The sequence below is a fragment of the Mobula hypostoma genome, chromosome 13, assembly GCF_963921235.1.
Source record: "Mobula hypostoma chromosome 13, sMobHyp1.1, whole genome shotgun sequence".
Classification (NCBI taxonomy): domain Eukaryota; kingdom Metazoa; phylum Chordata; class Chondrichthyes; order Myliobatiformes; family Myliobatidae; genus Mobula; species Mobula hypostoma.
Genome location: NC_086109.1, coordinates 78,672,101 through 78,699,977, shown reverse-complemented (window position 1 = coordinate 78,699,977; position 27,877 = coordinate 78,672,101). Strand labels below are relative to the sequence as shown.

General features: G+C 39.6%; 1 protein-coding gene across 16 annotated transcripts in view; it reads right to left on the bottom strand.

Annotated features, from left to right (window-relative positions):
* sema6dl (sema domain, transmembrane domain (TM), and cytoplasmic domain, (semaphorin) 6D, like) overlaps nucleotides 1–27,877 on the bottom strand; it is a 357,548-nt gene that overhangs the window by 212,532 nt on the left and 117,139 nt on the right. For all 16 annotated transcript variants that reach the window (XM_063066000.1, XM_063066004.1, XM_063066002.1 and 13 more), the window contains one exon: nucleotides 4,310–4,355. The gene's annotated coding sequence lies outside the window, so the exon portion shown is untranslated. The remainder of the gene's footprint in view (nucleotides 1–4,309; nucleotides 4,356–27,877) is intronic.

The following is a 27,877-nucleotide window of genomic DNA, read 5'->3' as shown; positions in this document are numbered from 1 at the left end:
AGTTAGGAAGGTTCAACTGTTAGACATTAATATCAAAGTAGTAAAATGGATTCAGCAGTGGCTAGATGGGAGATGCCAGAGAGTAGTGGTGGATAACTGTGTGTCAGATTGGAGGATGGCGTGTAGCGGTGTGCCTCAGGGATCTGTACTGGGTCCAAAGTTGTTTGTCTTATATATATATTAATGATCTGGATGATGGGGTGGTAAATTGGATTAGTAAGTATGCAGATGATACTAGGATAGGTGGTGTTGTGGATAATGAAGTAGGTTTTCAAAGCTTGCAGAGAGATTTAGGCCAGTTAGAAGAGTGGGCTGAAAGATGGTGGATGGAGTTTAATACTGAAAGATGTGAGGTGCTACATTTTGGTAGGACTAATCAAAATAGGACATACATGGTAAATGGTAGGGCATTGAAGAATGCAATAGAACAGAGGGATCTAGGAATAATGGTGCATAGTTCCCTGAAGGTGGAATCTGATGTGGATAGGGTGGTGAAGAAAGCTTTTGGTATGCTGGCCTTTATTAATCAGAGGATTGAGTATAGGAGTTGGGATGTAATATTGAAATTGTATAAGGCATTGGTAAGGCCAAATTTGGAGTATTGTGTACAGTTCTGGTCACCGAATTATAGGAAAGACGTCAATAAAATTGAGAGAGTACAGAAGAGATTTACTAAAATGTTGCCTGGGTTTCATCTCCTAAGTTACGGAGAAAGGTTGAACAAGTTAAGTCTTTATTCTTTGGAGCGTAGAAGGTTGAGGGGGGACTTGATAGAGGTGTTTAAAATTATGAGGGGGATTGATAGACTTGACGTGGATAGGCTTTTTCCATTAAGAATGGGGGAGATTCAAACAAGAGGACATGAGTTGAGAGTTAAAGGGCAAAAGTTTAGGGGTAACATGAGGGGGAACTTCTTTACTCAGAGAGTGGTAGCTGTGTGGAACGAGCTCCCAGCAGAAGTGGTTGAGGCAGGTTCGATGTTGTCGTTTAAAGTTAAATTGCATAGATACATGGACAGGAAAGGAATGGAGGGTTATGGGCTGAGTGCAGGTTGGTGGGACTAGGTGAGAGTAAGAGTTCAGCACGGACTAAAAGGGCCGAGATGGCCTGTTTCCGTGCTGTAATTGTTATATGGTTATATGAAGAAACTGTAGAGAGTTAGGCCATTATTCTTTAAATCACCTAGGCTACAGGAGTGGTGTTGGAGGATTAAAGGACTGCTAATGCTGTTCTTATGATTAGAAAGGGCAGAAAGGATAAATAAAGTAATTGAGGATGGGTTAGTTTAAATTTAGTGCCAGAAAATTAATGGAATCAATTCCTAGGGATGGTAACGAATCTTAATTTGAAAAGGCACAGATTAATCAAAGACATTCAGCATTAAGTTGTTAAGATTTATCGTGACTGACTAATGTGATTGAACTTGTTTTGAGGAGCCAACAAGAATAGTAGATATGTCAATTGCAAACTACAAACTTCTAAGTTCAAAGAACATACACTTCAGCAAGGCTTTAGACTAGGTCCCACATGTTTGGCTGGTCAAAAAAGTACAGCCCATGAGATCCCAGGGAGAGGATATAATTGGATCCAAAATTGATTCAGTGCAAGAAAGCTGAGGGTTATGACTGACAGATGTTTTTGCAACTGGAAAATTGCTACCAGTGAAGTTTCACAGTGTTCATTATTTGGTCCCTTGCTTCTTGATGTAGTTATTAATGATTTAGATTCTTAGGAATAGGCAGGCATTGGAATGCATGTTCATAGATCCTTAAGAGGTAACCATTCAAGAAGATAAGAATATGCTTTCTCTCTCCTAGTGAAGGAATACAATACAAGAACCAGAAAGGTGTGCAACAATTGTATGGAATGGTTGTTAGACTTGCTCTCAGTTCAGGTCACATTACAGGAAAGATGTGATCACACTGGAAAAAGTGAAGAGGAGATTTATGTGAATGTTGTTTGCACAAGAAGATTTCAGTCAGAGGGAAAAATTGGATAAACTGACATTGTTGGAAGATTGGAGAATGAGGTTTAAAAAACAAGTGAGCTCTATAAAATTATATAAAATCTATAAAAGTCCTGACGAAGGGTCTCGGCCTGAAACGTCGACTGCGCCTCTTCCTATAGATGCTGCTTGGCCTGCTGCGTTCACCAGCAACTTTGATGTGTGTTGTTTCTATAAAATTATGAGGGGCCGAGACAGAGTAAATAGTACCTTCTTCCTTACCTCAGAATCAAAAAGTGGGAGGCCAAGATACTGTACAAAATAAGTAAGAAAAGACATTGAAGATGACGAAGTTGTTTTAACATAGAAAGTGAGATAGGAGATTTGCTTAAGAAATTTGCAAACACACTCTTGGTGGACACATTTTTGCCTCAGCAAGGTTCAACAGATAGTGTAGATATTTCAAAGGAGACAATTCATACAGTGTTTCCACAATCTGCATGAACTTGCCAAACACCATTCTGAAGAAGAAAGTATGATCTTTCGTCCACAGAGAGAGTATCTCTTGACCTAACAGTTTATTTCATTACTACTCTTTAAAACAGTGCACATAATAATTCTAGACACTAAGCCACCTGCTTACACCTGTGTCTTCTGTGTTCCCATCATTCCACCTCTTTCCATCACCAACAGCTCCAGTGACCTTGCGGTAAATTTCTTCTCTACACTGGCACTGTAACAAACTATCACTATCAATTCTGCTTTGGTGAAGGGCATTTGGCATGGGAGATGGTGGAGTATGTGGAAGGCTTGTATGATCACGTTTGTGCATGTGCACACACATTCATGCATATGCATGCAGAATGTGCAAATGCATCTACATAGCAGTCTTTCCTTTTTTGTGCAGCTCAACTTGACCTATCCTAGAGGAGACAACAATAGGTACCTCCTGTCAAGATCTTTTATCAATAGCCCTTCTAGGTATCTCTCTATATAGGATCTCCCACCCGGCAGATATCTTGTTGGCTGGGATGTGTGTGTGTGAATCTGAAAGATTTCTCTACAGCCTCTTTCCTCTCTGCCAGGTACAGGGTGTTTGCTGCACTCAGATTGTCATTGAGTTGGAGGGTTGAAGCCTGTTTGTTGTTGCTGAACTAAATTGAGGGAAGTCATGTTTTGGCACTACTTCTGGGCATAACCAATCTGAGTGTTGTTTCAAATGTTTTTTATATACATATTTTGTTTTGATTTTACTGGGGCCTTATTTGGTGCTAGCAAGCCAAAAATAGGGGAGATCATTCCATTGTCTTATTAAATTTATTATTTTGTTTATTTAGTATGTTCTCCAAATGAATTTTAAACAGGCAACATCTATTTATACTTGCAAACCAAAACTTGCTAAGTTGCAATATTAGCACTATAGTAGTGTGCCTCTCTGATTAGTATTAATAAAGTATATAATAAATCTGAGATTATTTCCCATGATTTTTGTTAATATTAAACTAATAGTTATTTCCTCTAGTATATGTTACTTTAAGAAGTGCAATAGCTGACCTTAACTTTTCTCTGATCCTCAAAATTTTAGCCATAAGACCACTGACAGAGACAGAATTAGACCATTTGGCCTATTGAGTCTACTCTATGACGCACTCATGGCTGATTTATTATCTTCTCTCAATCCTGTCCTACTGCTTTCTCCCCGTTATTTTTGACACCTTTACTGCTCAAGAACCTATCAACCTCCATTTTTAAATCTACCCAATAACTTGGTCTCCACCGCAAATCAGTCTAAAGGCCAACACAGCAGATGGAGCACTTTAAACCATCCAGCACACTGGGCATTAACTAATCTTGTGCAATGGCTAGTTGAGTACTGAGGTTATTTTTTGGGAAAAGTTACCTGGTCGAACCACTCTCTTCTCCAGGATGGTTATTAGGTCAAAAGAAGTTCATCTGTGCTTTCAACTGCTTTGACTTTAATCCTGCTGGGCATCCCCACACTCTCTGCACTGAAACTAATCCAAATGGTGACATCAGGCTAGTTACCAACAACTCCACCATTGAATACACTATATTGGTTTATAGGTACTAGAGAATGGACTAAGAGGAGGCTGTCCTGTTATGATTGACAGGCAGGAAAATAATGTAACATACAATGTCTTTAATGATTCATGACCAGTTGTACCATTCATAACATACCTTGGAGGTACAGTAAAGTCTTAAATAACATAACTCAGACAATACTGGTTGCCTTATTAAACTAATATGTTCAAACACCAAGAAAAATGAACCATTTTGAAGGTTCTACTACTTGTGTTGGTGTGGTTTTAACTTCCCCCAGATCCAAGCACATCGCTTTCTTACCTGGCTGCTTACGTCCTGGCAAAATTATCTCCGGGGACCATCTCATCTGCAAATGAAAAGAAGAAATGATGAAAAGTGAGGTCAAGTAATTCCCACTTTTCTCAGAGGGGAAATCCACTTTCTTTTGAAGGTCAGAAAAATAGCAATGTGATAAGGAAGAAACGATGTGTTTTCAGGAGATGCTATGAATTATTTTACCATTATTTTATTGCTGTTTATGGGAGCTTGCTGTGCACAAAAGAATTGAGGTTGCTGCAACCACAATGGCATATCTGTAGGTCATAAAAATGTTAGATGAATACAAGTTCTCTACTATCTAAAGGGAAAAGTCAAGATTGAGAACAGAGTCAAAAAAGCAACTCAAGGAGAATCTTGTGCACTAGACAATCGAGGAATGCTGATGTTATAAATCATTTCTTACACCTTAAGAGATAATTTTACAAACAGAATAAGGAAACATGCATTACATGGAGGACAAACCTGAGGGACTGGGTGTAGATTATTAAAGTAGAACAACACAGTGAGTCTACTCATCCCATAGAGTTGATCAGATCGCTTTCCAACCTATAGAATGCAAGGAATGGAATATAGGAGTGTTTTTTACAATGTAAACAGCAGCCTGATGTCAAAGAAGGTTTAAGCCAGAGATACCCATGTGGAAGCCCAAGCCAGGACTCCAGTGTTATCTGGCTCACTGAGAAGAATCGAGCAGTGTATTAGGTAATGGGATGTATCAGAGTAATAGCTGCATTTAATGCAGGAGGAAGAAAATAATTCAAAAATGTGTGACAATGTTGGAAACACCTGAGCATCATCATTCCCATTCCTGATCCACAGTCAGTTGGACAGCCCAGATGCATGACATTCTGGGTAGTCGGACGTACCTTAAAGTGACACTCTCATCTAACAGCTGCTTGAAGCTAAAATCCTTTCCCATTTACAATCCAATAAGAAAACAGTGAACTAGTTTTGAAAGAGTAAGTTACATCTCATTTAGGGAATAACGTGAGATATTTTCTTCGGTCAATTCAGTTGTTGATCTGCCTCAACATTTCCACAAATGAAACAGAAACCGGCAGTAAAGCAGCAAAAGTTGCTTTTACCTCTCCATTTCATTTCAATAGAAGACCGAAGAAAATTCGTTTCCTACTTTGGTCCCTTTCCAAATGCCTTCCATCACTGCTTGAGCTAGAACACATTTTACAATGGTGAGCATCTTAATCTTTTTCTCTTTAGCCTTTTTAATGCATTATGTCTCTTCTGCATTTTTTTCTATCTTGCTTTCCTTTTTTTCCCCCTTTCAGTTTGCTTTCCATTTTTGTTCGAAACAAAGATAAGTTTGCAAGTTAAAATCAGGAATCAAGTACCTGCAACAATGTACAACTCCCATAGCTCCTTGAGGGTGACAACACCAAGTGGACAGTTTGGTCAAGGTGGCAATTGGCCTGCTTGCCTTCATTAGTCAGGGAACTGAGTACAAAAGATGGCAAGTCACTTTTTTAGTTGTATAAACTTTGGTTCTGCCGCATCTGGACTATTAAATTCTAGTTACTATACACTTTATGAAGGATGTGGAAGCTTTGGAGAGGGTGCAAAAGAGTTCCATCAGGGTTTTACTTAGAATGGAGCCTATTAGCTATAAGGAGAGGTGGGACAAACTTGGACTGTTTTCTCTGGAGCGTCAGACGCTGAGGGAAAACCTTCTTGAAGTTTATATGAGATGCATAGATAGAGTAGATTGGCAGTGCTTTTCTCAGTGTGGAAAGATAACCACAGGGCATAAGCTTAATCTGAAAAGTGGAAAATTTTTAAAGGAGGGAAATGTGCCTGGGACGTGAGAGAAGCAGATATAACAGCAATGTTTAAGAGGAAATTAGACGGACATCTGAACAGGCAAGGTGAATGGACCGCATGCAGCTAAATTAATTAGCTAGATAGGCATGGTTGGTGCAGACATGGACAGCCAACGAGCCTGCTACTATATGGTGATGCTCCATGTTTTATAAGTGGTCATACAAATTTTAAGGAAGTTTCTGACTTGACCCCCAGTTGTTTTCATGGCAGGGTGTGTTATAAGAACTTATACTGCTTATAAGAAAAAAAGGAATTCACATTAAGTGAAGATTAATTCCTGTGCAAAGTGCAGATGCAATTTTAATAGCACCCAGTACACTGGAACACACTTTTTAATGTTTAATATTCCTGGAACGTGGACCAAAAACTGTTAAAATATTGCATGAGGAACACAGCATGGCTATGCATAGTGGTTTCTGTGCCTGAAGTCAGAATTCAGTTGGTGGAGTAATTGCCATCTGCTAGGTGGTTTGAAATTCCTTAGATATTGATCTGAGAAAATTTTGAAAATGACAGCAGTTTAGTCATTTCTAAAGCTTTCAGTGAAAAAATAACACCTGTTAAAGAATTGCAATGCATTAGACATTACTTTTTTTGACTGCAAGTGGTCCATTGGCAGGTGAGTGGTGGTAGAGGCAGATACATTAGGGGCATTTAAGAAACTCTTAGATAAGCATATGGATGACTGAAAAATTGAGGTTTATGAAGGAGGGAATGGTAGGAATGACCTTAGAACAGGTTAAGAGGGCCTGTACTGTGCTGCAATGTTCTGTATCATATAATGGCTGAGACGTAAACTCTATATTAAGAGTGTTGCTATGAGAACTAAAGGAAGTGGAGGTGCGAATGAGAGATTCATCTTTTGCAACTTTCTATAGGAAGATGCACCTTCCTACTGGCAATAACCAGGCATAAAGTAAATGTGCTGCTCCCTCAGAGTGAGTGCCATTTTGCAAAGTCCTTCTGCTTTTATTGTTCAAATGAAATTAACTAACTCAATTTCTGGGAAGAAATCAGAATTTAGATTTATAAGAAGGTGAACTGAACCTTGACTTCTGTATCATTGTCACTCCTCTGAAACCTGCTGGGAAATGAATATAAATGGACACTGGCAGTGCAGAATTGAGTACAGGAGTGAGACCCCACAATATGATCAATATCTCACACCAACAGTGGCCACACACAAATACTGCGTTTATGGTTGCATCCAAAATCTATTTCTATCCTCAGGAGGAGGAGGCAGTAAACCACGGATCGCAGAGTGGAGAAAAAAATGTAATTGAAAATGTCTCTCATTTACAGATCTTCAACTGTACCTTTAGTAACACTCAGATACAACAAGTCCAGTTAAGCAGAAGTTTACCTTTCAAGCAGAAACAAGTATTGAAATACCCAAGACATTATATTGAAAAGTCTTGTAATCGGACTCCCCAACCCCCTGTATTAATAATGATTCTGTGGCTGCTAGGCCATAAATCTGGCTCAAAGTCCAAAACTTGCAATGCTCCATTTCCCGTTCATTTAAATGGCAAACAGAGCACTTTGATTTTAAATGCAGCTATTGGAAGCTGTCCAAAACTTTTTTTTCCCCCTTGGCCACATATACTTTCTGGCCATGGTCTCAGACTTAACAAACCTCCTTTACTAGCTTAGCATTTTCAACTACACACAGGTTGATAGTTTATTGAAATAACAGAATCTGATGTTGGCAAGTGAGCATTAATCCAGTACTCTCAGTTCACAGTTTAAATTTCAGCACTAATGCTGCTTTCTCTCAGCAAGGAGGTAATACATGCATCTAATATTGCAATCCCATGCCATGACCCTATGTTAATTAGTAAAACTGCTGCTATTACCAACTGGCTGCAAGCCAACAACTCTTTAATGAACCAAAGTAGCTTTAAAGCTCAGAAAATTTTGCAACAGCCCCCAGAATGTAGTGATTCATACCATACTTTATAGCTTGCAAAATATCTCAACCCATTTGCTGAGATTGGAAGTTTACAGCTACATCCAATCCTTCAGAAGTAATTCATTGTTTATCAGGTTCTTTTAAAAAAAATCACACAAAAATGCATAGTGATCAGGGATTTACAAAATTATTTAAAATTTCATAGTAAAATACTGTTATTATCATATACAAAACACTGAGTTCCCAAGGGGGGCAGGGGGGGCACCGTTCTCAGATCTCCCCCATTGTCAGGTACCATGGTGCACTCAGGATGTGTAAAAGCACCATACAAACGCAGATACTTGGCTTTTTTTAAAAAAATACCCAGCCAACTTTTTACCTGTTGGATATCAGAACAGGACAGTTGATGATTTTTTCAATCAGAAAACAGGGAGCCGTACAAACTAGAAATGATTACAAGGTTCCATTCAAAATACCACTAGTGGTAAACATAAACGTAAACAAAACCACTAGTGACTGCAACTCATTGCTATTGAATCATTAGTATCACAAAACTTGTTCATACATTACTGTGCAATCCTTCAGGCTTTTCTAATTGATATTTATTCCTTAGTAGCTTTCAGCTGTATGTGCACCAGTTCATAGTTCATTGAAATTACAGAATCTAACGTTAATTCAGTTACTGTCTGCTACAACAGATGGATTAAAGCATTGATATCTTCCCCCCAGGCAGCCCTGTCCAGAGTTCATTATCAAATCGAAGTTAATTCTGAAACAGTGAAGTGTTATATAAAGCTAAAACTCCAAACCTACAGCATGTATGTTTTAAACATTTTGAATTAATCAAAGACTTAAAACAAAAGTTAATAGAAATCCAAACTTTAGCCTTAATTCTTCAAGTCTTCTTTTTTTCCTTTATTTCTAAAGAACCTTCAAACCTCAAAGCAACAGCTCTGAGATTAACAATTAAATGCAAAATGTTTTAAATGCTGTATGTCGATTCAATCTTGCAGACTTTATGTTATAGAAGTTACCTCAGGGGCTTCTTTAAATTTCTAAGGGATAAAAGATATCAGCTGTTCCTCCAGATTACTGCAGTGGGATCTGTTCTCCTTATGCTGTTACTGAAACCCACTTGGAATAGATACAGTTCAGTCTTAACTTTCTGTTATTACGGCTGCAGAAAGTAAAATGAAAGGTCAGAAGTTTTGGTTACGTCTTTCTGCTCTAAATTTACACCCCTAAGGCATCCCACATATATAATCATAATCAATGGAGAACCCAGACCGATTATTACAAATGTAAGCAGACACCTCAAATGGATTAAGCAATCAAGGATCTGTGTTATTCTCATAATAGTGCATTTTAAAGCATCATTATAATGTTCTTGTACCAAGAAACCTTATTTACCATCTGCCTCATCTTTCTAGGTTCATGGCGGGATCTAAAAAGTAAGCTATTTTAACTGGAGATATGTGATCAGCACCTGGATTGCACTGCCTCTCGTTTGTACTTGTAACTTGCCACAGTGTACAATGAGAATCTCTGTGTAAAAGAAGAAAATGTTCCTGCCATCAGAATGTTCCAAAGTGTTTCACATCTATCTCACTATATTTCAGACAAAGCAATGAAAGCAATTGTTTCTTTTGTGTTGGTTATGGATAAATGTTAGTCAGAACACTGGGAGAACCGTGTTACTCTTTTTTGAAGAGAACAATGAGATTCCCACCCTCCCACACACAAGAGATTGGCTGCTTTTAGCATAAAATGCCAGAGAAACTCAGCAGGTCAGGCAGCATCTATGGCGAGACACTTCATCAAGACTGGAAAGGAAGGGGGAAGAAGCCAGAGTAAAGTAGTAGTAGTAGTGGGAGTGGAAGGAGTAGCTGGAAATCTTCATGAAGAATTTAGGTCCAAAACGCCGACTGTTCACTCCTCTCCAATAGGTGGTGCCTGACCTGCTGAGTTCCTTCAGCATTTTGTGTTAGTTCCTCTGGATTTCCAGCATCGGCAGAATCTTTTGCATTATTGTTTGCCAATTGTAAGGCAGATCGGATATTCCCTCCAACTACTTTCCGGGATGTTCAAAGCTATTATTATTTTGCCTTAGGCACTGGTTCCATTCTCTTCCCTGGAAGCGGTCTGAAGCTGAAACTGAACCAGACTCTTCTTAACTTTGATGCCACAACTGAAAGCAAGATGATAGTTGGAACTCGTATCCATGTCACAACAAAGACTGTTTACTTTCACCACTAATAGTGCTCAATTTCACCCTACCTCAGGTTGTCCTCTGCTGAAAGCACCATGCTCATGCTATTTATACCACTGGTCTTCACATTTCCAGCATGCTTTCAGCCAGTCTGGTTTATTCTAAATATTACTGCCCATGCCCTAATTTGCATCACATTCTGGTCTCCCAACAACTCTGTGCTAGTTGAGAACATCACAACTTTATAGCTTATACACTTACTTTAGATTCCACCCCCCCCCCACCCATCCAAGGTCTCACTGCCTCTTTTCTCTGCAATTTTCTACAGGCTCATGACCCTCAAAAATATCAACATGGTCTGATTCTAGTATCCTGATCACCCTTAGATTTAATTAGCTGCTAAGGCCTCAGCTCTGGGACTCTTTCCCTGCAAATTCTTTCTTTAAAGTCATTCTTGTGAGCGCCAAAATAAACTCAAAGTCATTTGCAAAATTTCTTATGGGGCTTAGTATCAAAACTTGAAGAGGGTCTGTGAAATGCCTTGGGTTATTTTGTTATAGGCAAGATGCTTTTGGAATGTTTTTGTTACATCTGAAGAATGGTACCTTTGAAACTGCAGGATTCCCTCCATCCTGCGCTACCTTGCCAGTACGATGTTTGAGATTAGTAGAGAATTTACAGTCCTGCATTCTTCAAACTTGAGATTTGTTTAAAGCACAAAACCACTCAAAAATATTCACACTTCACCCACTCTAGAACATCAGCTAAATTTGTTTGCTAACTGCAACTAATGCAAAACAAATCCAAAGCCATAGGTATTTGGGATAATTTTATCGACAGTCAAAGTGCTGGAGAGCAGAACACTTTGGACATTCAGGATTGGTATCACAATCTCCAGGATTTGAAGGATGACTTGTAGAACACAGGTTGTCCTCTGCCCCAAAATTAGAAGCACATTCTCAAATGTAGTACAGTAACTGTTATTTAAAGAGAAAGTTTAGAGAAGAGGGAAATGGTTATAAGATGCTAAATTGGAGAAAAAAAGGTTTCAGATCCTCAAATGGATAATAATAAATTTTGGAATGGTTAATGGGGAAGTCTAAATCTCAGAAGAAGCTATGTGCAGAATAGTAATTAACTTGCATATGGCACTTGTTTCAATTGCTTTGAATAACTTGCCAATTTGCTTACCACAGTACAAATAGATTTCATTACAGGAACATGAGCAAATGAAGTTCACGTGTCATCATTTTGATTACTTTCACTTAACATCATGGTTTGAACACACTTTTTATATCCATTAGTAACTCCACCCCGCCCCAACTCTCACCACTAACAAAGCTTGTTTTCACTCTAGCTCAGACTGTCATAGTATTTTAAAATCTGCCTCTTCTTCTCAAACTGTTTCATTCCCTGGTACCTTTATCAAGCACTGCACTTCATTAGTTCTTGTTACTTTTCTGTTTTATTCTCCAACCACACGCCGGAGTTTAAAGTAAGGCAGTCTCCCGCTGAATCCTTGTCAAAACTGCATAGAAGGTTAGTTTGTAAATGGAGCCGAGCCAGAAACCATGGGGTTTTTCATTTCAGTATGTTGACAAAATTTCAAATTTAAATTTTTCAAGAGTGAATTCTTCCTGCGTGCAAATGAGCTTGGGGAAGGTGGTGTTTCCCATTCTCATTAATTGTAACTATTAATTTGCTGATGTGACATAAAGCAGGGAGACATTTCCCACATTAAGTGTGCCAATTTCATTTTATAAGTTCTTTTAAAAATATGAACCGAAATATTAGTGTATGTGCAAAAACATTACACAGTCCACAGTTGGTTAGTGTTTTACTTCTGAGGCTAATTGGTTAGCACCTGAGACAACAGGGGCTTAAACCCAACAGTCTTATGTTAACTGAAGAGGAGACATGTAAATGGTAAACTGGCAAAACAACTGCCCTGAACAAAATCCTGCACGAAGCATGTTTATTTCACAGCTGAGACATGGCACGACCATGGCAAAATCTTCAACCTCATCTACCCATTCAGACTCATTTGAGGAGTGGAACCTCCAGGACAATTCTGAAAAACTGAAAATTAGATGAAATGGAGCACAGGCTGTTTTGCTTTGAACGTAATTTGCCCCGGCCCAAGTCAGCAGTCTGAAATACTTGAAGACAACAGGACGTGCAGGATCCATTTGCAAAAATGTCATTATGTATCACACCGTCCTGTTGTTTTTAAACCAATCCGGTTGTAGAGTTTTAGAGCCTAATAGAATGGAAACCAGGCCCTTCAGCCCAACTTGTCCATGCTGACCAAATTGCTTAACTGAGCTAGTCCCATATGCCTGTGTTTGGCCCACATCCCTCTAAACCAGGGGTTCCCAACTTTTTTAATGCTATGGACCAAGATTATTAAACAAAGGGCCTGGGGACCGTGGCTCTAAACCTTTCCTATCCACGCATCTATCCAATTGTCTTTTAAAGATTCTAATTGTGCCTATCTCTACCAGTTCTGGCAGCTTGATCCATATACACACCAACCCATTGAAATAAGTCATCTGTATGTTCTCTTTATATCCTTCACCAATGTTGCTGCACAAGTATGTCAACGTCATTCAAGGCCATCAAGTTTAAATTGTGAATGGCATAGTACACTGCTTGGATATGAAGCTGAAAGAATTGAGGTAGAGCCTTCAAATTAATATTATACTATAATGGAAAACTGCAAAAAAATTGTCTGACTGAGCATTCATCCTACAAGACTTCCTAGGTAAAGGTGTTGGCTTTAAATCGGGAACAGCTATATCTAAAAGGTAAACAACAAATCTAAAGGGTGTTTTTTTTTTGTAGTTTCCTTCTGGCTTTCTCTGAGGAAGTCTGCATTTACTTAGCTGTTGTTACTCACATGAGATTTTATAGGGAAACGTTAATAAGCTTCAGCTGTGGTCTAGTTTGTAAACAAAGGGAGTGCAAGGGAGAAGGGAAGCAGCATCTGGCTAAGGTTGTAGAGTATAGCCTTGAGCATCGTCATTGCTGACTTTTCCATAATTGGGAAGCATGTATTATGCTGGTATCATTCACCCTTCATTTCCAACCAGCAAAAACAAATATACTTACTTTTACACCAAATGTGTTATTCCCGTTCAATAATAGCAAATCCCATCATATAATAAAAAGGCATTCTTCAAGTTCTGGTCAATTGTACAGCACTTTGATTTTCAAGTGAACAGTGTAAAAAAGATTATTGGCCCATGTGCCCAAAACACATGGTGACAAGCTGGAAGTATATTAAAGGGCCACTGTCATATCAATTTGCTTCTTAAAGAGGCAACATGCTAAGAAAACAAAAATTGAAAATATTGTTGCATCAACCATGGAACGATTTTGGCAAATGTAGATAAGAAAAGTATATTCTTAAATAGTTTTAATGACTGGGCAGCATTAAGATCACCAGTACTTCGGGTGAAACACCAAAGCCCAGGAACAGAAAAATCTATAGAGAGTGGCTGATACGGCCCAGCCCATTACAAGAAAATCCCTCCCCACCATTGAACATACTTACAAGGAGCACTGCCACAGGAAGGCACATCCATCAACAATAACCCCCACCATCCAGGCCGTGCTCTTGCTACCACCATTGGCTAAGAGGAGCAGGAGCCTCAGGTCCCACACCACCAGATTGAGGAACAATTATTATTTATTTTTCTGTGAATGCATGCATTAAAATGAATCTCAGGGTAGTATATGGTGACATATACGCACATTGATAATTTGCTTTGACTTTGACAAACAGGTGGAGGTTATCAGTCTTCCGAGCAGTGCGGATGATTTAGGATCTGACCTCCAAACTAGAGTTGGGGAAGTGGAGTTCAATTACAAATCCACTTGATGAAAGATCATCAGCCCAACACATTAATTCTGCTTTTCTCTCCACAGATGCTACTGAGCCTGCTGAAAATTTCCGTCATTTTTCTGTAGATATCCAGCAGTGGCAGTATTTCGTTTTTTGTCAGATGATTTCAGGCTGAGAAAGAGCATCTGCTTTCTCAGGATATTTGTTCAACAGACTGCTTGGGTACATTCTGGAACAACCTGGAAAGAAGCCAAGAAGAATGTGGTGTGGGAGGAGCTCCACAACTGCTTAGCTTCAGTGCACTTAATTGTTAGGTCAGGGTCCAACTCCGACGTTACGGTGAAATCCAGCAAGCGATGGAAATCTGAAACAAATAAAGGTTTTTCAGGGCAGGTGTGGCAAATTCTGCGGAGATGCAGCAGTTTTATTGTTTATTTCTTTACTTATTTATTTAAAGCACAGCATGGCCTTTCCAGCACAAGGCGGCACCACCCAATTAGACCCATTAACCTACTGTATGTCTTTGGAATGTGGGAGGAAAACAACACTTGGAGGAAACCCACAAGATCAAGGGAGAATGTACAAACTCCTTAAAGGCAGCGGCAGAAACCGAACCCAACTCGCTAGAGCTGTAACAGCATAGCACGAACCACCATGTTACCATGCCACCCCCCTCCGCCCGCAACGTATTGAGTACTAGAACTCCTTTCAAGCTTTAGTTGCTTCCTCTCTCCTTTCTAAGTATTTCTAGCAGTTTATTTTGTATTTTATTCCCAACTTATTCAATGGTTCCATTTAATATCAACCTGAAATTCCTGCTCTCCACAGACGTCCACAAAACAGAAGAGCAACCCCAAAGAATCAATGACAGAAAAATCGTAAGAACCCCAAAGCAGATGGGCTGGGAGAAGTTGCTCTCCGGCACCATCTTTGCTCCCAGTGTTCTGACATATTTCAGAAAAAGTGCTTAACCAAAAACCCTTCTGTATCATCGACTGGGAGAGTATAACTGCATCTACAGACTCATATTTATCTCTGTGGCTCTGTATAGACATGGAAATATTTCTAACTAGATACTTTAAATGTCATTACATTTGCATTAATGTACTCTAATGACCAGATTTGTGTTTGCTTGATGCTGAAAGGAAAAACGCATCAGATAACCAACTTACTTCATAACATTTAAATTTTGAAGAAAATGTAAAAGATCACAGGATGCAAATTCATCCCAGCTCCTTCGAAAAATGCATAATGTAGCAGTACATGGTTCTGAAAATTGGTTACACTGATTGCAAAGGACAGCATTTTGGAAGCAAAGGACAATGGTTTGATCACTTCTTTAATACTACTGACTGATTCCAAATTTCTAGGTAGCTATACGAGTGAAGGGGAAAAACAAAACAGGAGGATGAGTACCCTGATTTTGTAGCACAGGGTCTTTTTGTTTAAGCAAGTCAACAACAGTTGAGGGTGACCGACTAAATCCATCATCTCAAGTTTTCCCAATCACTTAAAATGTTCAATAGCTGTAATTCAAGACTAAAATGGTCTTCACTTTCCAGCAAAGAACCAAACTGGACATTTCAAAAAGGCTTGGTGCATTTCCGTTAGATTCAGTGCTCGGCATATTAGAAAAATTGGGTAGAGCAAATAGAGCAAAATCAAGTCAGGACAACATTCCAGTTAGATTTTCTTGCATTGAACATACGACTACGATGAACTGAATTCATGCTGCTGTATAGTTTCAACTAAAGAAGCAAATATTTAATGCTAACATTCCCTCAGCACCAAGGAATGCTGTATCCCTAGAACTGTCATCCTTTGGTGAAGGAACCATCTCCTTCTCTAGGTGGGGAATGAATATTCTACGCTACCAACTGAAGAACAAGGTGTTCTCCAATAGCCACAGTCAAATTATGTCTATTGATTAACTGTGTAGGCTTTGTTCAATTAGCCTACATAACAGGCTCCACAAAACAGCGAAAGATGTAACAGAAATAAAGAAATTGAAGAATTGCTTGCTCAAAGTAATACAGTCTCTGGTTAAAAGGTTAACAGATTAAAATTAATATTTCAAAGTTCGAAGTAAATTTATTATTCAAGTATGTACATGTAACCATATTCTACTGTGAGATTCTTTTTCTTGCAGGCATTTACAGTAAAACAAAGAAATACAATAGAATGAATGAATTAGAAGTACATACAAAGACTGACAAACAACCAATGCACAAAAGACAAACTGTGCAACTAAAAAATAAGTAAATAACTAATACTAAGAACACGAGTTGCAGTATCCTTGAAAGTGAGTCCACAAGTTGTGGATTCAGTTCAGAGTCGAAGTGAGTGAAGTCATACCTTCAATGAGGAAACCTGAACTAAGTTTAAACGAAGGTCAAAGTGAGGATTTGTTTTGTAACTATTTCAGCCCCATCGGGTTCATTTCACTGAAGTGCAAACAGCAGAATACCTAGACAGTACAAAGTGCAGTTAACCATTTCCCCTGGTCAGATTTAAGAGGGTCAACTGAAGGCAATATTACATTTGCAGGAAATAAGATTTCCCCATACTTTACAAAGTCATTGCACTACACACGTGCTGACAGGGGTATTATCTGTGGTGAGCATTCAGGGATCAGGGTCAGAAGGCCCACTGTGTTACACAGACTCTGGTAACAATAATCCCAATGTTCTAGTAAGTAAATATTGTTAAAGAATTTTTAATAAATGAGAATTCATTGGGCAATATATCATAAACTAATTTCGACATTTGCCCTTTCAATTTAAAGTTCAGCTGGGTTAAAAAACAAATTATTAATAACAACTATCCCAATAGTTATAAAGTGTAACTTACAAATATTCTTGCTTTAAACAAGACACACAAACAAGTGTTGGTCAAGTGATCCTCTGATTTCGTAAATTTTGTAAATACTGAGTGACCACCATATATTCAGCTCTAGTTTGGTGAAACATTGCTGATTGTTCATGAGACTGAGTAATATTTAATTACACACACACACACACACACACACACACACACTATCCAATTGATGAACTTAGCAACATTTCTGCCATTCTACAACCTTTTCCTGGAAGTAATCACTATTTTTGGCTACCCTGATAAACTGGATTGAATAAAGTAGAACAAACGTAAACATGTAATGAATGTGTTATACTTCTGCACCTCCTTGTGGCAATTTTCAGAGAAGGACGTGTGTGGGGATGCCCCAAAGGCATGAAATGAATTAACTATATATGATTCAAATCTGGCTTTCCTTTTAAAAGGAAGGTTATCCAGAGACTTGGGAATAGCATGTGTGAACCCGAGAGGAAATTAAACTGTGAACAGAAATACTGTTCTGCTCAAGCCTGCTCCATCGTGTTACATTACTGGCTTGCTTCATAACCTCCAACAAGGATACCTTCAGCACTGTCCTTTGCAAATATTAAATTAGCAAACATTTCCTGTGATCTGGTAGAATGAAATTACAACACTATATTTCTAAGCAGATGGTTGAGACTGGACTGAAAGAACAATCTGCTGGGAAAAATCTTATTGGTTCATTGCTAGGCCAACAGATGGAGGATTCCACCTCTGGCAGGCAGACAGGCCAGCGTGAGAGATGGAAGACGACCAGCTTCTTATTCATTATGAAACATGTTACTTAGATAATTAGTTTACAGTGAGTTGGTTTACAAATTTGCATTGTTTAATTGTACTTATAGTGAGACAAGGAGGAGGCCATTTGACCTATTATGTCCATGCTGACTCCCAGGGAAGCCATCCTATCAGGCCCATTCCTCCTCATTTTCCTATAGCCCTGCAACTTATTTCCCCTCACAGGCCATTCAATTCATTTCTGATTCTTTTTGCAATTAACCTACACCAAGGGATACCTTACAGTAGCCAATTAACCTGTGAGACTTTGTGATGTGGGAAATACCAGGAGGGATCCTGTCCATTCCAGAAGAGAATACCCAAACCCCGTCTAGACAGCTCGTGAGGTGGGGATTAAACACAGGCATCAGGAATTGTGAGGCAGCAATGCTGCCATACTGTCACATTGTTGAAATTATTGAATCAAATTTAAGAGTCTATCAACTAATATCTACTGAAAATAGGCAGCCTAATCCAACATTTGAAATTAAATTAATAGATGCATCTGAAATTGTTTGTCTATTGTTCCACAATTTCTTTTATTATCCAAGTTCTGATAGTGAGGTCTTCTTTAGGATCTGCATACCACAAACTGTAATAAACTAATAATCCAATTTAATGATCTGATTTAAGTGATCTGTACTCTAAAGACAAGATGACACAACCATGGCTAATGAGAGAAGTCAAAGACATCATAAAAGTCAAAGAGACAGCAGAGAACAATTAGTTAGAGGATTGGAAAGCTTTCAAAAACCAATAGAAGGCAACTTAAAAAGCCATTAAGATGGTAAAGATGAAGTATGAAAATAAGCAAGACAAGAATATTAGAGAAAATACAAAAAGATACATAAAGTGTAAAAGAGAGATGAGAGTGGAAAACGATGCTGGAGAGGTAGTAATGACCGATGAACTAAATAAGTATTTTGCATCTGTCACAGGAAGAAGCACAATCCATAGGAAGAAGCACATTGCAGTTGTCAGGGAAGTGTGTGAAGTTACCATTACTAGAGAGAAGGTTCTTGAGGAACTGAAAGGTCTGAAGATAGATAACTCACCTGGACTAGATGGTGTACATCCCAGGGTTCTGAAAGAGGTGGCTGAAGCCGTCAGGGAGGCATTAGTAATTATCTTTCAAGAATCACTTGATTCTGGAATGGTTGCAGAAGAATGGAAAATTGCAAAAGACAATCCATTCTTCAAGAAGGGAGAGAGGCAGAAGAAAGGAAACTACAGACAAGTTAGTCTAACCTTAGTTGGGAAGACGTTGGAGTTGATTATTAAGGATGAGGTCTTAGTGTACTTGGAGGCACATGATAAAAGAGGCGGTAGTCAGCATGGTTTCCTCAAGGGAAAACCTTGCCTGACAAACCTGTTGGAATTCTTTGAAGAAATAACAAGCAGGATCGACAAAGGGGAATCGGTTGATGCTGTGTACTTGGATTTTCAGAAGGCCTTTGAGAAGGTACCACACATAAGGATGCTTAGCAAGCTTGAGCCGATGGTATTACAGGAAAGATTCTACCGTGGATAAAGCAGTGGCTGATTAGCAGGAGGCAAACAGTGGGAATAAAAGAAGCCTTTTCTGACTGGCTGCCAGTGACAAGTGGTGTTCCACAGGGGTCTGTGTTGGGACCGATTCTTTTTACGTTATGTATCAATGATTTAGATGATGGAATTAAAGCACTATTGAGGCCTTACTTGGAGTATTGTGAGCTGTTTTGGATTCCTTATCTCAGAAAGGATGTGCTGAAACTGGAGAGGGATCAAAGGAGATTCATGCAAATAATTCCAGGCTCGAATGGTTTGTCATATGAAGAGCACTGATAGCGCAGTACCTGTATTCACTACAATTCAGAAGGATGAGGAGTGACCTCACTGAAAACTACTGAGTGGTGAAAGCCATGATCAAGTGGATGTGGAGAGGATGTTTCCTATGGTGAAAGGGTCTAAGACTAAAAGACAGCCTCAGAATAGAGGGGCATCCTTCTAGAATGGAGATGAGGAGGAATTTCTTTACCCAGAGAGTGGCGTATCTGTGAAATTCTTTGCTCAGGCAGCTTTGGAAGCCAAATCTTAATGTATATTTAAAGCAAAGATATATAGATTCTTGATTGGTCAGGGCGTGAAGGGATACGGGGAGAAGGCAGGAGATTGGGACTAAGAGGAAAACTTGATCAGCTATGATGAAATAGTGGAGCAGACTTGATGGAGCAAATGGCCTAATTATGCTCCTATTTCTTATGGTCTTTAAAATAGTCCAATGGGATCTTCTACACCTGCGTGAGAATGTCAGTGAGCTTTAGTTTTAATGGGCCATGCTTTTTGCCTCTTTTCACGCAAGACTAAATCCAGATTTGTATTCAAATCCCTACTGTGAGCTTCCCAATCTGGAAACAAAGATGGCACCCACTGTTATCGTCGACAGCAATAAAGGTCAGGGACAGAAGAGATTTAAATCTTTTAAAGATAGATAACAATTTGTTCATGTGGCCAAAAAGCAGATTTAGGGGATGCAATGGATAGGTCATACATAACCCAAATCTTTTGAGAATATTGAATAAAGAGGTTTTTAAAATTTACTTAATATAGGGACATGTCAATAGAACTACAAACCAGTGTGCTAAGACAGCCAATCCTTATTGCTTGCCTGAGCCTGTATTTCATTCAGCAATTGACAACTGACCATCACAGTTATTCTTTCCAAATCTCAGCACCTGGTAAAGGACTGTGAATGTAATATGCCGGCGTCACTTTACTCTGTTCCTGTATATGTACGTGAAGCCACGGCATTCAACTGTGTAACTAATGCTCCCACTGTAGTACACTATAAATAAGTAGTTGGTATAATCAGGTCTTTAACCGAAAAAGTCAGAGTGAAAATGCTCTATTTATATAATGATGCAGTTCCTACAATTTATTTACAATGTTATTATGAAAGGTTTTTATTATTCAAGCCATTCAGAATGGGAACTTAGATAAACAGTTCACTGCTACTTTAATCCCTTACAACAGCCACTTGATTTTATCAAAGACAAATAAACAGTTTCCATCCAAAGAATAAAGGCTTATCAAGCATAAACTTTGGCATTGCTTAACAGAACAATAATGGCTCCTGATGGCATCTGATACCAACATTGTGGAAACTCATGGCAAAACAAAAAGGTGATCTTAACTTCCACAAGCGAATATAACTCTCTGTGAACAGCTCATTCTTTATGCCATTGTGCAAAATGCTTGGTTACTGCCCAAGCTACAGCAATGGCGCTCAGAGTAGCAATGAAAGTCTTCCATCTCTGGCAGTGATCAGGGCTACTCTCATCACGTCAATAGCCTCTTCTCAGTTTTCACTACTGTCAGTCACAGAAGTCCCAAGTGGAGACTCAGGAAAACCATCACACTCAGACGTGGAAAGATTCTTCATTGCTGTTTCTGTAACAATTTTGTTTCACCAGTCAGAGGTTTTAGCCCTGAGCTGAACCCCTGAACCTGGAGGAATGGTGGACCACTCTTAGTCTGACCTCTACCCTTTCACCTGCTTCACACGGGTGACCCTACCAACAGCCAAAGCTTAAAGCCCCGACTCTAGCCAACATAGCTCTCTGGGTCACTGAGGCATGCAAGCCTCCAAACCCAATGACAAGGCTGTGGTCTTTTTGGAGGATTGTGCAAAATAGTGGACAGCAATTGGTGTAGAAAAAGCACTTGGCTGGGAATATGCTGGACAAGAAGACTTGGCAATACTGGGTTCAAATGGATGGGATCAGCAAGGAGGAAAAAGCAGGGCAAGAGGTTGGTGACTGAAGATCTTTACAGATTACCTTTATTTGTCACATGTACATTGGCACATACAGTGAAATGCACCACGCGCTGCAAATCAAATTAGTGAGGATTGTGTCGGGCAGCCTGCAAGTGCCCCCACACTTCCAGCACCAACATAAGATGCCCACAACTCAATAACCCTACATCTTTGGAATGTGGGAGGAAACTGGAGCAGCTGGAGGAACCACATATAGTCACAGGGAAAACATACAAACTTCTCACAGACAGTGATGAAAATCAAATCACGAACCAACGCTACAGCAGACTGCTGCAAAGCATTATGCCGACTGTGAGAGATAACTGGGAGAAAGAAGGATATGAATTCAAGGTGACCGCCACCAATGCTAGTGGCTGCAAAACAAACTCTGCATCAGAAATTCCTTCAATAAAAAATACAGAATTCTAATCATTATTACCGACATGAAACCACTACGACTAGTTAACCAGGACCAGTTACACATACATAAATATTCAGTCACTTCTGGTAAGTTAGTTGCTAAACTGAACTTTTCATTTACAAGGAGCCAACACATTCATAAACTATTGAACAAATAATTGATGGTATGGACTTTTTTTTGCAGTCGATTAAAATAACAGATGAAAGTCAATTCAGCCTTAATTAAATAGATTTACAAAAGAGAGAATGTCATTCCAAGAACAAAGTATTTTTTTGAAGGGCAAAATAATTCTTATTTTACTTTATTTCCTGCGAAGCATGAAGAAAGCTCACCTCTGTCCCAGGATACTGACAGACTTTTACCGCTGTGCCATTGAGAGCATACTCACCAACTGTATCTCAGTGTGGTATGGCAATTGTCCCGTATCGGACCGCAAAGCACTCCAGTGCGTGGTGAAAACTGCCCAGCAGATTATCGGCACCCAGTTGCCCACCATTGAGAACATCGACCATAAACGCTGCCTGGGCAGGGTGAAAGCATTATCAAGGATGCATCTCACCCTAACCATGGACTTTTTACTCTCCTCCCATCCGGTAGGCGCTACAGGAGCCTCCGCTCCCGCACCAGCAGGAAGAGCTTCTTCCCTGAGGCTGTGACACTGCTGAACCTCTCATCACAGCGCTAAGCAGTATTGCATCCGTATTGTACTGTCCCAGTACTTCTATATTTGTGTGCTGTAGCACTTCTTTTATTCGCAGTTATTTTGTAAATAACACTATTCTTTGTATTTCTGGTCAGATGCTAACTGCATTTCATTGGCTTTGTATCTGTACTCGGCACAATGACAATAAAGTTGAATGTGATCTAATCTAATCTAATTCTTCTAGAGTAAATTGCCCTTAGCAAAATGAGAGAATAAATAGCTTTTTTTTAGATATCTGCATATTTTAAGACATCATAGACACAGGGATACAGCATAGAAAAGAGGCTCTTTGCCTCAAACCTGTGCTGTCCAACAGAAGAAATACCCATGCAATCTCACCCTTTTTTTCTCCCCACATTCTCAGGAGCTCCCTCCCACCCCACCACCTGCCGTGACTCTACCACTCAATGACACACTAGGTATTGCTTTGAAATAGGAACTAAACACAGAAGATGGAGACCGGCAACCCCGAGTTCAGGAAGTCCTGCCTCAGAGACCCATGTGGGCAGTAAGTATGAGGGGCAGTGACCCTCCCAATCCCCAGGTTAGCAAATCCTAAGGTCAGAGGTCTGTGGCTTGCAGTCAACGAACAACACAGCACTAAACTGAACTGAACTGAACTGAAAATTCCTAGACTGTTTCAAGGACTCCACGGTTTGATGTTTAATACTCTTGTGTGTCAGTAGTTCAACTTTTTCTGTTTGTGCGATCTGTTCTTTTTTGTGCATGGGTGTTTGATATTTCCTTTGAATGGGTTCCATGCTGTTTCCTTGTTTCGTGGCTGTCCGCAAGAAGACGAATCTCAGGGTTGTATACCACATACATATATTGATGTTGATAATAAATACCACATACATATGTTGATAATAAATGTACTTTGTATGAGGCTGGAGGTTGGGACTCGAAGGTCGAAGTCCCACGATCGGCAAGTCCTGATTCGACACCCAGAGGACGAAGTCCGGAGGGCAAAACCGGTGGTTGGAGTCCAGAGGTAGAGACCCAAAGGCTGAAGTCCTTGGGTCAGCTTGTCCAGAGGTCAGAGGCCTGATGTCTGCAAGTCTAGGCCAAGGACTGGATGTTGGAGTCTGAGAGTTTGTGATTCCAGGACCAGGGATGGAGGTCTGGAGGAAGCCTGTCTGCATGTGAGTGGGCGGGTGGGAAAGGAATTTGCTGTTGCTGTTTGCATTGTTTAGCTGAACATTGTGTTACAATGTGCGGCGGGCGACACTTCCAGGATACCCTCAGCACACCCTTAGGTCTGTTGGTTTTTAAAGTTAACAAACCATTTCACTGTATTATTTGATGTACACATGATAAATCTGAATCTGAATCAGATTTTGGACCGGATTGGGAGAATGATAACATAGGTTTCAAATCAGATCAGGTCATCTTTTCAATTATTCCGATTTTATTCAATCTGATACTCTATCCTATCGTCTTCCTAATTTAACATGTAGAAATAAACCCTGCATCATGATCTCAATTCTATTTTGGCCATGTCCCCTCTATGTAAAAAAATACTTAATGATATTGGTTCTGAATTTGCTCTTCACAGCCTTGAACTTCTGACCTTTTGTCTTCCTGCTCTAATACATTTGAAACTATTGTTTCAGGTTCATCTTCTTAATTGAGAACTCTCCAAGGATGCCAAAAGCTAGGTTAACAATAATCTTCCCACTGATTTTATTTTCCCTGGGCGCCAGCCTTCCTTTCTCCTCCAGGTTATCTTGAAGTCTTTGAAAGCTCCTTATGTCATGGTATCAGCTGGGGGACAGCTATTTTCAGCTCTGAGGATCTGAGCTCAACTGATATAGAGATGCAAAGGCCAATTTTCCAAATATATTGGCAGCCTGTCCTGCCAGCTGCACATACTGGGAAACTGTCTTAGCCATGATTTTCCACTCAATAAAATGTGAGGCACCCTGCTGGTAGCACGCAAGCAGAAAATCATCCCACATCCGTGTCAACTAATAGATGATAATTGGGCACTGCCTTATTTGCAGCTTTTTTTTTGAAAGATCTAATTGTAGGATAGCTGCATGATCAGTCCCTGCTTCCACATTATAACAAAGCATAGACTGAGCCGTGTATCTGCATAATCTTTCTTCCAGAACTTCAAGTGGGGCATTCCACAATGTGGACGTGAATTCTGCTTTGTTCCAATCATGTTACATAGTGTAACAGATTTAAGAGCACTCTCCTCAGTTCTACAACAATGTAACACATGGATTTCAAAATACAGTTCCTACATCGAGAAACAAAGATTAAGAGCGTATGTTTGGTGTTTCGCTCATTCTGTCATGAAGAACTATGCTCTGTTTGAAGGAACACAAAGATATTTTCTTCAGCCGAATTGCGGACTTTGAAAAGTTCCAATTGCTACAGATTCCATAAACACACACCAGCCCTTCTCACACCTCTGCACTAATACAAAAAAACTTCTAAACGAACAACTTGAATGCAGGTTTATGCCATCAATCCACTTTCTGTGCATGATAAGAAACACATCTTCAAAAGACTCACCCATGCAGTTTGACTTCCTCCAGTTCTCAGAGTATTGTTCAATCCTCCTGTAAGACCAATTACTGAAGTTTCCTCCACCATCTTTTTAGATAGTGTCCCCCAAATTACAGTTCACTGTATGAAATCACCCATCCACATTACCTCAGGCTCTTCTGCCATTTAACTTAAATCTGCATCTCCCAATCACCAAGCAGTGGAAAACTTCTCCATTTCATCTTGCAAACTTCCTTTGTTACATCTTACCTTCAACATTTCCACTCTTAGAACATAGCACAGCACAGTACAGGCCCTTCAGCCCACAATGCTGTGCCAAACCTTAAACCCTACCTCCCATATGACACCCCACCTTAAATTCCTCCATATACTTGTCTAGCAGTCTCTTAAATTTCACTAGCGTATCTGCCTCCACCACTAACTCAGGCAGTGCATTCCACGCACCAACCACTCTCTGAGTAAAAAACCTTCCTCTAATATCCCCCTTGAACTTCCCACCCCTTACCTTAAAGCCATGTCCTCTTGTATTGAACAGTGGTGCCCTGGGGTAGAGGCACTGGCTGCCCACTCTATCTATTCCTCTTAATATCTTGTATACCTCTGTCATGTCTCCTCTCATCCTCCTTCTCTCCAGAGTAAAGCCCTAGCTCCCTTAATCTCTGATCATAATGCAATTCTCTTTGAGAATAATTCCAGCTTCTCATCTCTCACTGAATCATTACGTCCCTTTGCAATAGTTTCCCTTCTCCACCTGACAAAACATTTGGAATATTAAACCCTTTTAAATTGTTGTGTCCTTCAATACTCAGCTTTTCAAATCTCTTCTGGACTTCCATTCGCTCACTACTTCAACAGCACACTGGATGTCGAGGTAATTCCTCCGTGGGGGGGGCGGGGCAGAGCGTTTCTGCTTCTACTACAGACTTCATCCCCTCATAACATACCAGTGGGAAGAAATCCTGAATACCTTTGTCACTTAGCTGACTGGATGAACACCAGCTATCTTTACAGCTTCCCTCCAAATAATCAACACTCCTCAGTGCTAGCCCTAAAACAGGCATTTTTCAGTTTCTCTCCCATCTCCCTCACATTCTCTCAGAACTCATCTTGATTGCGAGACCCACATTCCGTGACCCCCAATCCTACTTCTATGAAACAGCTGTCCACTAAATTTCCCTTCTGATCCCCTTATTAATTAGCACGGCCTCTCTCCTTCCAGTGAGCCATCATTATCCCATCTGTTCAAAACCCAACCCCTGGTAATTTGAAATTTTCAAGATTTTGCATAAATACAAGTCACAGGAGTGTTACCAAGCAAGTAAAAACACAACTGAAACTAAACATTCATTGAGATTTTGCAGTAAGTGGCCAAACTATTTACTTAAGGATTTATTTAAAATTGTAAGTAAACCCTTAAAGGAGGAAGAGTTTAAGGGAGGGAATTCTTGGCAGCAGAAGGCAGATAAATTCAGGGCTGCTGAGGAAGCCAAATTTGCTGGAGCACTAATATCTTAGAGATTGTTGGGCTGAACTAAACTACAAAAATATTAAAAGGGGAAAAGCACTGAGGACTTTGGAAACAAGCACGTGAATTTTTAAATCAAGCCATTGTTTAATCTCAATGCCAGTAACGATATGGTGTTGTGCAGGACGCAAAACAGATGAATGGGGTTTAGTGTGAATTAAGACGTTAGTAGCAGAGTTCTTGTTTTCCTTGAGACTGTTTAGAGTGTGGAGTGGAAAAAGGATCAGCCATGATTGAATGGCGGAGCGGACTCCATGGGCCAAATGGCCTAATTCTGCTTCTATATCTCATGGTCTTGCCAGCAGTCTCAAATTCCAAAGAAAGTTTCAGCAGTAAGTTAGCTGAAAAGAGTATGATTAGGTGATGTTCTATGAGATCAAAATAGCTAGTCTTAGTGATTACATGAACACTGAGTATAATACTCAGCTAAATATCACACACAATCTATCTTTTTGACTAAACTTTTGATCATCTACCCTAATATTTCAGTGTGGCTTCATGCAAAATTATGCTTGATAAAACTCCTATGAAATACATTAAGGCATTTTATTTCATTGATAAAGTTTTACAGTTTTTGTTATCATTCTGGTAAATCTTTTTTTCAGCACAGAAGAACTGGGCTGACTGAGGGAAAAATTAACAGCTTTTCTTTCAGGCAAACCTATTACCTGACAAGTTAAAAAATAGAATTGGTACATTTTAGACTGGGCAGTTAATTCACAACCATTATTTGAGTGTTCACATCCAAAAGATACAAGTACTTTATTATTAAACTGACAGGAGTCTATAGGAAAGCATTATTCCAATCCACCAATGAATTAAACACATCAAACATGAAAACTGCATGCTCTACTACACAAAAAGAAATGGAGCTAATTAAATGACAACTCACTTTTATTGCCTTCGCAAGGTGAATCTCACGGCAAGTTAATTAATTCAAACAAAATGTGGAAAGACTGCTGTATGTCAAAATTAAAGAAAGCTGCCTTGGGAATTTTCATACTTTGACATACACTGAATTCTGTGACATTTTCTTTGAAGCTTAATCCATCGATGTCTAGCCAAGACTTGTAAACAATACCACCAGTAAGTCATAAACACTTAGAAACCTCAACCTTATTTTTGTCTTT